This window comes from Rhipicephalus sanguineus, chromosome 2 (genome assembly GCF_013339695.2).
Source record: "Rhipicephalus sanguineus isolate Rsan-2018 chromosome 2, BIME_Rsan_1.4, whole genome shotgun sequence".
Taxonomy (NCBI): Eukaryota; Metazoa; Arthropoda; class Arachnida; order Ixodida; family Ixodidae; genus Rhipicephalus; species Rhipicephalus sanguineus.
This window is the reverse complement of record NC_051177.1, coordinates 200,989,551-201,001,898: the sequence shown is the minus strand read 5'-3', so window position 1 is coordinate 201,001,898 and position 12,348 is coordinate 200,989,551. Positions and strand designations below refer to the sequence as shown.

The 12,348-nt window shown below is 46.2% G+C and overlaps 1 non-coding gene across 1 annotated transcript; it reads left to right on the top strand.

Moving 5' to 3' along the window:
* The first annotated feature begins 7,783 nt into the window (after positions 1-7,783).
* Trnag-gcc (transfer RNA glycine (anticodon GCC)) lies at positions 7,784-7,854 on the top strand. Its single transcript has one exon. It is a non-coding gene; the product is annotated as a tRNA-Gly (tRNA).
* Positions 7,855-12,348: the final 4,494 nt, after the last annotated feature.

The window sequence follows — 12,348 nt, the reverse complement described above, 5'->3', positions numbered from 1 at the left end:
ATTAGAGGTGGTAACATGAAAATCATGACACGCGTGTCATGCACGACATGATTTACATGCCACGCTCATGGTGCATTCGCGGCCATTTCGCTGGATTGATATACACGAAAATTGGCATTGCGCGACGCGACTGTATGAAGAACGTAAATTAGAGGTGGTAACATGAAAATCATGACACGCGTGTCATGCACGGCATGATTTACATGCCACGCTCATGACGCACTCGCGGCCGTTTCGCTAGGTTGATATACACCAAAATTGGTATTGCGCGATGTGACTGTATGAAGAACATGAATAACAGGTGGTAACATGAAAACCATGACATGCATGTCATGTATGTCATGATTCACATGCCAGGCTCATGGTGCATTCGCGGCCGTTTCGCGGTCTTGATATACGCCAAAGTTGGTATTGCACGACGCGACTGTATGACGAACGTAAATTAGAGGTGGTAACATGAAAATCATGGCATGCGTGTCATGTACGACATGATTTACATGGCACGCTCAAGGTGCGCTCGCTGCCGTTTCGCTAGATTGATATGCACCAAAATTGGTATTGCGCGATGTGACTGTATGAAGAACATGAATAACAGGTGGTAACATGAAAACCATGACGTGCATGTCATGTATGTCATGATTCACATGCCAGGCTCATGGTGCATTCGCGGCTGTTTCGCTGGCTTGATATAAACCAAAACTGCTATTGCGCGACACCACTGTATGATGAACGTAAATTAGAGGTGGTAACATGAAAATCATGACACGCGTGTCATGCACGACATGATTTACATGCCACGCTCATGGTGCATTCGCGGCCATTTCGCTGGCTTGATATACACGAAAATTGGCATTGCGCGACGCGACTGTATGAAGAACGTAAATTAGAGGTGGTAACATGAAAATCATGACACGCGTGTCATGCACGGCATGATTTACATGCCACGCTCATGACGCACTCGCGGCCGTTTCGCTAGGTTGATATACACCAAAATTGGTATTGCGCGATGTGACTGTATGAAGAACATGAATAACAGGTGGTAACATGTAAACCATGACATGCATGTCATGTATGTCATGATTCACATGCCAGGCTCATGGTGCATTCGCGGCCGTTTCGCGGTCTTGATATACGCCAAAGTTGGTATTGCACGACGCGACTGTATGACGAACGTAAATTAGAGGTGGTAACATGAAAATCATGACATGCGTGTCATGTACGACATGATTTACATGGCACGCTCAAGGTGCGCTCGCTGCCGTTTCGCTAGATTGATATGCACCAAAATTGGTATTGCGCGATGTGACTGTATGAAGAACATGAATAACAGGTGGTAACATGAAAACCATGACGTGCATGTCATGTATGTCATGATTCACATGCCAGGCTCATGGTGCATTCGCGGCCGTTTCGCTGGCTTGATATAAACCAAAACTGCTATTGCGCGACACCACTGTATGATGAACGTAAATTAGAGGTGGTAACATGAAAATCATGACACGCGTGCATGCACGACATGATTTACATGCCACGCTCATGGTGGATTCGCGGCCATTTCGCTGGCTTGATATACACGAAAACTGGCATTGCGCGACGCGACTGTATGAAGAACGTAAATTAGAGGTGGTAACATGAAAATCATGACACGCGTGTCATGCACGGCATGATTTACATGCCACGCTCATGACGCACTCGCGGCCGTTTCGCTAGGTTGATATACACCAAAATTGGTATTGCGCGATGTGACTGTATGAAGAACATGAATAACAGGTGGTAACATGAAAACCATGACATGCATGTCATGTATGTCATGATTCACATGCCAGGCTCATGGTGTATTCGCGGCCGTTTCGCGGTCTTGATATACGCCAAAGTTGGTATTGCACGACGCGACTGTATGACGAACGTAAATTAGAGGTGGTAACATGAAAATCATGACATGCGTGTCATGTACGACATGATTTACATGGCACGCTCAAGGTGCGCTCGCTGCCGTTTCGCTAGATTGATATGCACCAAAATTGGTATTGCGCGATGTGACTGTATCAAGAACATGAATAACAGGTGGTAACATGAAAACCATGACATGCATGTCATGATTTACATGCCACGCTCATGGTGCATTCGCGGCCGTTTCGCTGGCTTGATATACACGAGAATTGGCATTGCGCGACGCGACTGTATGAAGAACGTAAATTAGAGGTGGTAACATGAAAATCGTGACACGCGTGTCATGCACGACATGATTTACATGCCACGCTCATGACGCCCTCGCGGCCGTTTCGCTGCTAGGTTGATATACACCAAAATTGGTATTGCGCGATGTGACTGTATGAAGAACATGAATAACAGGTGGTAACATGAAAACCATGACATGCATGTCATGTATGTCATGATTTACATTCCATGCTCATGGTGCATTCGCGGCCGTTTCGCTAGATTGATATACACCAAAATTGGTATTGCACGACGCGACTGTATGGCGAACGTAAATTAGAGGTGGTAACATGACAATCGTGACATGCGTGTCATGTACGACTTGATTTACATGGCACGCTCATGGTGCGCTCGTGGCCATTTCGCTCGCTTGATATACACCAAAATTGGTATTGCGCAACGTGACTGTATGACAAACATATATGACAGGTGGTAACTTGAAAATTATGATATGCATATCATTTACGGCATGATTTACATGCCACGCTCATTGTCCGATCGCGGCCACTCCGATCGCGGCCACTTCGCTAGCTTGATATACACCAAAATTGGCATTGCGTGACGCGAATGTATGACGAACATAAATGGCAGGTGTTAACATGAAAACCATGACATGCATGTCATGTATGGTATGATTTACATGCCACGCTAATGGTGGGCCCGCGGCCATTTCGCTCGTTTAACATACACCAAAATTGGTATTGTGCGATGTGACTGTATGACGAACATAAATGACAGGTCCCAACATGCGAATTATGTTATGCATGCCATATAGCGTATGGTTTACATGACACTGTTATGGTGCGCTTCCGGTCGTTTACATAACTGGATATATACCAAAACTGGTATGGTATGACAGGAGCGCGTGATGAACAGAAATGACCGGTCATGCAGTGTACATACCAGAATATACGTTTCATTGGCATGGTATATACCATATTGTGCATGCACGCGTGCATGGCAAACATGCGATATATGGTGAACTAGATGCCATGGCATGAATGATTTCATTTGGCTCAAAAATAAACAAAGCGATGTATGCAGCTCTTTGCTGGCTGCTTCGCATTACATCGATTCCCACAGTGCGTGGGATCTGCCGGATTTTTTTTGACTACGTAGACCCTTTTCTAAGATGCGATCGTGTTGTTGTGTTGCTCGGTGATTTCAACTGTGTGTGCATGCCCGAAGACAGTGTGAAAAATGTTCCAGTACGCGACAAAAGCGCATTACAGCTTGCTGCAATAACTGATGAATATGGCTTGGTAGATGTAGGGTATGTATTCCGTGGCAGTCATGTGCAGTTTACACATTACCAGCAGCAAAGTCACGCCAGACTGGATAGAATGTATATATCTGGATGTATTGTACCTCTGTGCACAAACTATGCCGTGAAAAACCTTAGTTTCACTGATCACTCTCTCGTAACGATCGAAATTGGCAAGAAAAGAAAAACTACGAAGTTTAACTGGGATTTATGGAAGTTGAATGAAAAACTCTTGGAGGACGAAATGTTTGTGAAAGTAGTAGGCAAGAAAGCTGAAGATGCACTTCGTAACGGAAGCACAAGTTACATAAGCGTCTGGGAGCAGTTTAAAAATGAAGTTAAAATGTACGCAATTGAAAGGTCAAGTGTCATAAGATACAAGGAAAAGCAAAAAGAAAAAGAGCTGCAGAGCACACTGGAATATCTACTTAATGCAGATAGCACTATTCCCGGATTGTTTAGCAAAGAAATAAAGGAAGTTAAAAGACAGATGGAATGCATTACGGAAGAACGATATAAAGGGGCAGTAATAAGGGCACGTGCTGAACGTTTCACAATGGGCGAAGTGCCCACAAAACGAGTTCTTGCGGAAGAAAAACGATATGCAACAAAAAAAGAGATTAAAGAAATACGCTACGAAGCTGAGCTTTCTTCGGAGCAGCAAGTTATCGAAAAAGCTTTCCTTGAAACGTACCGAAGACTGTTGGGCGGTAAAACGGAAGTGAAAGACGAATTCATAGAAGTATTTTTGTCACTTATGCCGAAATTGGAAGATGACGTCAGAGATGCGCTGGAAACGCCCATAAAGATAGAAGAAGTTGGGCAAGCAATCGATGACCTCAGTAAAGGCAAGTCGCCAGGACCTGATGGCATAAGGGCAGGGTTTTATAAAACTTTCAAAAGTGAAACTACGGTAATGCTTTATCACGTTATTACTGAAGCATATGAAGTTAAGCAACTGCCTCTGTCCTGTAGGGCGAGTCACGTCATACTCATACCAAAAACTGAAGACGCAGAAAAGTTGCAGTGTGTGGAAAACTATAGACCCATAAGTCTTACGAATGTTGACCATAAAGTTTACATGAAAGTTCTGGCAAAGAGACTACAATCAGTAATTACGAGTATTGTTGGTGCGCACCAGACGTGCGGTATAAAAGGACGAACCATTTTTAACAATATTCACACGGCGAGAACCATTTTAGAATGTTGTGATGCAACTAATGGCCACATAGCGATGATACAATTAGATCTGCAGAAAGCCTTCGACAAAGTGAGTCATGAAATATTATTTGCGCTATTGGATCACACTAATGTTGGTGGAGTAATACGAGAGGGTGTGAGAATGGCATATGAGAACTGCTAAGCTAAACTCGTGATTAACAAAAAACTTAGCGCTAGCATAGCTGTGACATCTAGTGTGCGGCAAGGATGCCCTTGTTCCGCTCTGTTATTTGCCATGTACTTAGAACCCTTTTGTTTAAAATTGGTGAGCAACACAAAAATAACAGGATACCAGTTCATGACACATGAGGTAAAAGTTTTAGCGTACGCAGATGATATCGCGATATTTTGTGAAAATAAGAACAGCATACAGGAGGCGATAAAAGAAGCCAGAACATTTTGTGCCTATACTGGAAGCGCCATCAGCTGGCAAAAGTGTTTGGGTTTTTGGCATGGTGAGTGGAATTCCAAACCAGAGTACTTTGAAGGGATCACATTCACCACCACGCCGTCCAAGTATCTTGGAGTGCCTTTAAAATATTATCAAGAAACCACTGAACAATGGGCTGATGAAACTGAAAACATTCGGGCAAAGGCAACCAAGTGGGGAGGATGTGACCTTTCGATCTTTAAGCGCGCAACAGTGTGCAACGTGTTTCTTGTAGCAAAAGTTTTTTACATGCTACAGGTATTATGTATGTCTCGAATATGTGTACAAAGATTGCACAGAATATTTGCAGTGTTTATTTGGAAGTCTACTTGGGAACGAACTGGCCGAATTAATCTTTTTCACAAGCTTAAGAAAGGGGGAGTGGGATTGTCGCATTTGTTCCTCAAGCAGGTTATTCTAAGATTTCTTTACTTAAGGGATCAAAATGATGGATTCTTGCTTGCGGTGATGCAAGTGAGACTACGTGATAAGCTACCACAGTACATTGTATCATCGTATTCTCCAACGCAGGTAGCGGTGAGAGGTTTTTTAAAAGAAGTTGTTTATGCCTTTCAGTTCCTCCAAGTGCACTTTTCGTTAGAGTATTTGTCATCGGTAACCAAAAAACAACTGTGTAAGGATTTAGTGAATATCATGTGCCCAGTGCCTGTATACCGTAATAGGTATGTATTAGGATCTGAGAAAGATGTTTTAAACGTATTAACAGAATGCCTGTAAGAGCGTCAACTAAAACCTTTTTCTTTTTGCTACACACTGGCACGCTCCCCGTTAAACCATGGCTAAAAGATAAGGGATTCTATCTACCATGGGGTGTAAATTGCTTGATATGCAATAAGCCGGAAACAATCGAACACATTTTCTTAGATTGCTTTGATTCTGTGTTCATGTGGGACATCCTCCAGAGAACTTTAAAAAAAGATTTTCCACTTACGCCATTCGGAATACGCTTTTTGCCTTGGGAACAAACAGGGGATGTGCCATGTGATATGATAATGCTAGTAACCATGCACAGTGTCTGGAAAACCAGAATGGATATCAGCCATGAAAATGAAGCACCAAAAGCCGCCAAGGTATACCTTCATGAATACTTGTTGTACATTAGAGATGTGTTATACGAACTTCCTGAGCCACCTGACTGGCTACCCATGATAGAAAAACTGCTCACAGTGAAATATTATTAAATTAGTTACAAGGGACAAGATGTCAGTCCCGTTTTTAAAATGTATATTTGAACATGTTGTGAAGTGTTGAATTCTGCATGTATTCTGCATGTTGCTAAAATGGTCAAGTCCTTTTGTATTGCAAGTGGAAATGCTGTGAACTGGGGGAAGTGTCTCGGGTTCTGGCACGGTCAATGGCCGTCTACCCCAGACACGTTCGCCAACGTAAGGTTTGTTACCACTCCCGTTAAGTATTTGGGTGTGCCGCTGAGCAATTATATTGACCGTGAACCACAGTGGCATGATGAGATCGATAAACTACGAGAAAAAGCCAATAACTGGAACGGATGGAACCTGTCAGTCTTCGCTAAAGCTACAGTATGTAACTTATTCTTCATAAGTAAACTGTGGTATGTCATGCAAGTGATTCATTCTTCGAGAATGAATGTCCAAAAGCTCCACCGCATATTCGCAGTGTTTATTTGGGGCTCCACGTGGGAACGAGGTAGCAGAACAAATCTGTTTATGCGAGTCCGTAATGGTGGGATTAGTTTAAGCCATTTGCACTTGCGCCAAGTAGTCAATCGTTTTATGTTCTTAAGGGATGTGGAACACCCCTTCCTGCGGACAATGTGCCAGCTGCGATTAAGTCAGGCCTTACCTGACTTCGTTGTTTCGACAGAACACATGCACGGAAGCATTCGCGGTTTCCTCAAAGAAGTAGTTATGTCTGCGCGCTTTTTGTTTACTCGCTTTTCGTTGAGCTATTTAAGTGATGTAAGTAGGAAAAAGTTATGCAGAGACCTGCGTGATATGGTGCTGCCTATGCCACTATACAGAACTCAGTACAGTACAACAAAGGGAAAAGATGTTCTCAAGCGTGTAAAAAGAATGTCTGTGCCAGCAGGTGTGAAAACTTTCTTCTTTCGCTTACACACTGGCACGCTGACAGTGAAGACATGGATGGCCGAAAGGGGATTTTTCCTACCCTGGGGCGTACAGTGTGAAATATTTAAAAGAGATGAAACAATTGATCACGTGTTTTTAGAATGTTGGGATGCAGTGTTTCTGTGGGATATACTGCAGAGAACACTTAAGAAAGATTTTCCCCTGCACCCCCAAGCAATCAGGTTTTTGGCCAAAGACAGTGATGGTGGCGTACCCTATGACTTGATTATGCTCTTTGTACTGCACAATGTCTGGAGATGTCGTGTGGCAGTGCGAAATGTGGATGTTGGAGCAAGATCGGCAAGTGAATACTTTAAGGATAGCCTTCACAGATTTGTGGAAGAGCAGAAGTCTCAACCCAACGTACCGGAATGGTTGCCGAAAGTAGAATTGTTGTTGATTCAGCGCTATTTTTAGTACCACGTTCTCTAAGACCAGAAAACGTTTTTAACTATTCACCGTTTGTTATATTATGTATTGTTAACCAATCTGTATGTACTGAAACTGGTAATTAAAAAAAAAGCGTCGGTGGTTCAGTGGTAGAATACTCGCCTGCCACGCGGGTGGCCCGGGTTCGATTCCCGGCCGACGCAGTTACTTTTTCTTTACGAAAGCTATGAATTATTACGCAATAAAACATGCCACGAACACTGTGCTGAACACACGGCGTCGGTGGTTCAGTGGATTCTGCTTCCGGCAGCCGAGCTGATCGGATCGCAGTGTCATGGGCTCCGGCGGAGCGGCGATAGCGGCCACTATGGGCCGCGGAAACAGGAATACGGATGACAAGGATTATCAGTTTATTTTGCCTCAGCTGCCACAAGGAAAAATCATTAATAACACCGTGTTTTTACACGGAGACGTCAGGGCCAGGCCTTATAAGGTTGAAGATTTTCGGGATGCGCTGACGCCGACGGGCCTGCTGCCCGATGTGGTGAGCCTCGGCGCGTATCAGATAAACCACTTGTGGGCGGTGACCTTCAACGACGGTGCTCCCATGAAACGCCTACTTGCCCTGAAGGAGCTCCAGGTGAAGGGGAGGCGTTGCGTCGTCGTCGACCCGCAGGACCAGCAGGTGAAGCTTAGGCTGCACTGGCTGCTGCACGGGGTGAGCGACGAAGATGTGCGGGCTTCACTGGCAGAATTTGGAAAGGTGGTGGAAGTGAGCCGTGAGCGGTGGCGGGTCCCGGGCATGGCAGACAAGTGCTCAACCACAAGGACAGTGCTACTGAAGTTGAAGAGTGGTCTCATGGTTGAGGACCTTCCACACCAGATCCGCGTGGACGGGGAGCTGGCCCTGGTTGTTGTGCCAGGACGGCCGATGCAGTGCTTGCGCTGCCAAGGCACAGGGCATGTCCGTCGTGAGTGCAAGGTGCCACGTTGCTCCCGCTGTAGACGCTTCGGGCACGTCGAAGCCGACTGTGTTAGGACATATGCCTCTGCGACAGGACCAGCGAAGAGCGAGGTGGTTGCCGAGCACGTCATGGACGCGGCCGAGACGGAGGAGGCCGCTGAAGGTGCCGGCAGCACAGTGGTCCTGGCGACAGCCGGGGGGTCGGCGGCGACAGACACACACAAGTTGTCGGAGGTTCCTCAGCATTCAACCGCACCTGTCATCACCCCGTCAGCAGCTGAACCGGTGCGGGTCGAGCAGGAAGCGCGGCCAGTCGAAGCGGACGAGGCAGCAGAGATCCAAGGAGAGACGTCCGGAAGCGGGGACGACATGAGTGTCACCACGGCCACACTAAAGCGTGCGCGCGACGAGACCGAGGAAATGGACAAGACGTCGACTACAACCAGCGAGGAGCCGCCTGCAAAGACTCCTCAAGGGAGGCGGTTCACGCTGAGACCCGAACCGAAAATCCCAACTGACAAGAGACCGGCGGACAAGACAAAGCAAAAGAACGCCGGCAAGCAGGATGGTCCTGGAGGCGGCTAGCCGTAGGCTAGACGTGAAAGGTAAGCGCCATGCTCCGGGCCTACTCCTTAGAGCGTAGAAGTCACAATGGCATCGTTTCCATCACTCAGCATAGCAACGCTGAACGTGAGAGGGTTGGCGGCTAGGCGTAGGCAAAGTCAGCTCCTACGGTTGGTCACCGACCAAGATATCGACGTCCTAGCCGTCCAGGAAACTAAGGTTGACGGGGAGGAGGAGACCGGGAGCATGGTGCGTCGTTTCACTGACAGATACTATGCAGTCGTGAGCCATGCGTTAGGGACGTCCGCGGGATGTGTTCTTTTTGTAAAAAAATTGCAAGGCCTTCTTGTTCAAAGTGTATATTCATGTCAGTCAAGAAGAGTTGTGTATTGTGATTTTGTGTTTTGTGAAACTGAATTCCGAGTAATTGGCATATACGCGCCGAATGGTGTAGAAGAGCGTACCCTTTTTTTTTCGAATCTTTTCCAGTGGACGAAATGTGATAAGCGGGTTGTGTTGTTAGGGGATTTCAATTGTGTTTTAAGTGCACGGGATAGAGTTAACAATATGGGCATTCGCGACAAAAGCAGTGACGTGTTGTATAAGTTAATTAGCGAGAATGACCTGGACGATGTGTACGAATGTGTTGAAGCGGACCGCGAAGTGGTGTACACGAGATTTCAAGGGACTAGCCATGCGCGGTTAGACCGCATGTACAGTCAGCCACAAAAGTTTACGGACCACGCGAGCGCATGGCCAAAAGCCTCTTCGCGACATTTCCGCTACGTAAGCGGCGATCGACAGCAGCGCTACGCCCAAGGCGCATCCCTCCCTTAATCGATGGCCTGGCTATTTGCCCACTGGGTATGAATATTTGACACCTTTCACTTCCTAACGCGACGCGCTCTTCGGCAGCCGTGGCTACGTGCTTCTGTCTGGAGAGCAGTCTATCAGACTAACGGTTATCTGTCGCAATCTTTCTCACAAAGTGATAGGCACCCAACGGTCCACCGTTCGATGCACGCCGTGGTTGCTTTGATTCTGCTATCAAAGTAGAAGTGTGACGCTCGTAGTGCAGATAAGCGCACTGCGGGAAAACAACACACTAACAGTGTTCTGCGCGGCAGTACAATACTGATATACCTGTGAATAAGAAGAAGACCCGTTTCCGGCCCAGCGCTGAGGTCTAATGTAGGTGGCGTACTGCTAGGTGGCGCGGACAGGCAGTTTGGCACGCGCTCGCGTGGTCCGCAAACTTTTGTGGTTGACTGTACTTATCGCTAGACATTATACCATTGTGTCGCGGTTACACGGTTGTGCCAGTGTCTTTCTCGGATCATTGCTTGGTTGTATGTCGCTTAGGTATGAAGAAACAGAGTAAGGCTTTTAACTGGGATTTATGGAAACTGAACGCAATGTTATTAAAAGATGAACCATTTTTAGAAGCAGTGCACGAGACCATTAATGAAGTGCTTATGGAAAAAACGGAAACTGTAGCAGAGAAATGGGAGTGTTTAAAGCAAAAGGTGAAAATGAAAGCGATAGACAGATCAAGCACGCTGAAATTCGAAGCGCAGAAAAAAGAAAGAAGTCTGAAGAAAACACTGCAGCAGCTGATAGCCCTAGAAAGTCGGGAGCCTGGGACTTGTAAAGACGAGGTGCGCAGTGTCAAGGAAAAATTAGAACAGTATGACAGAGAGCGTTACCAAGGCGCCTGTGTTCGCGCTCGAGCAAGTGATCTTGCCGCGGGTGAGACGCCCACTAAAAGGGCGCTTGGTCTCGAAAAAGCGCAAGGACGCCGAAACCATATCGATAAGGTCTATTGCAACGGGACTCTCGCGAGCGACAATGAAACCATCGAACGGGCCTTTTTTGCGTATTATCAGTCACTATTTGCAGTTCGAAAAGCGAATGTACAGGGTTTTAAAGAAGAGTTTCTTAAGCGCATGCCGCGGCTTAGTGACGACACAAAAAAGCTTTTAGAAGGCAAAATAACGGAAGGCGAAGTGGAACGCGCGATTGGTCATCTGAACCCTGGAAAGTCACCGGGACCCGATGGCCTAACCGCTGCGTGGTATAAGACGTTTAGAACAGAACTGTCCCCGGGGTTAGCTGAGCTGTTCAATGAGGCGTACGAACGCAAAACTCTGCCGCCCTCCTTTAGCAAAGCACATACGATATTAATTCCTAAAACGGACGAAGGGGAAAAACTTAAACTGGTGACATCGTATAGGCCCATATCGCTGACCAATGTCGACTACAAGATTTTTATGAAGGTTCTGGCAGCGCGACTTCAAGGTGTCATTAAAGAAATTGTTGGAGAGCACCAAACTTGTGGAATCAAAGGCAGAACTATTAGCTCAAACATTCACAAGATGCGGTGTGTGCTAGAGTGTTGTGACGAGGAGTTACTTGGCGTTGCTGTGCTCCAGATAGACCTGGAGAAAGCTTTTGATTGTGTTGCGCATGATATTTTGTTTGTCATCTTAGATCATATTAATGTTGGTTCCATCATCAAGGAGGGAGTGGCCTTGGCGTACCAGAACTGCACAACACGTTTAATTGTTAATAAGTCTTTGGGGGCCCCCATTCACGTAATGCGTTCTGTGCGTCAAGGCTGCCCCCTCAGTCCACTTTTGTTTTGTATTTACATCGAAGCGATGTGCTTAGCGATAACGGAAAACGAAAAAATACGTGGCTTCAGCTTGGCGGCAGTGGAAGTTAAGCTGCTGGCATATGCAGATGACATTGCGGTGTGTTGTACGAACAAAGAAAGTGTAGAGGAAACGATAAGTGTTGTGAAACATTTTTGTAGCGTCACAGGGAGTCGCGTAAACTGGGGGAAATCCCTTGGGCTTTGGCACGGAAGGTGGCCTTCAAAGCCGGACCATTTTGCGAATGTGCACTGGACGGAAACACCGACAAAGTACCTCGGTGTTCCCCTGGAATGTTATAACGGCAGCGAGGAGTATTGGTCGCGTCAAACAAAAGAGACGAAGGAAAAAGCAGACAGGTGGAAAGGCATGAACCTGTCTGTTTTTGCTAGGGCTACTGCGTGCAACATGTTTATTATCACTAAACTGTGGTATGTAATGCAGGTGCTACATTGTTCAAGGATCAACGTGCAAAGGCTGCACAGAGTGTTCGCAGTGTTTATATGGGGCTCGGA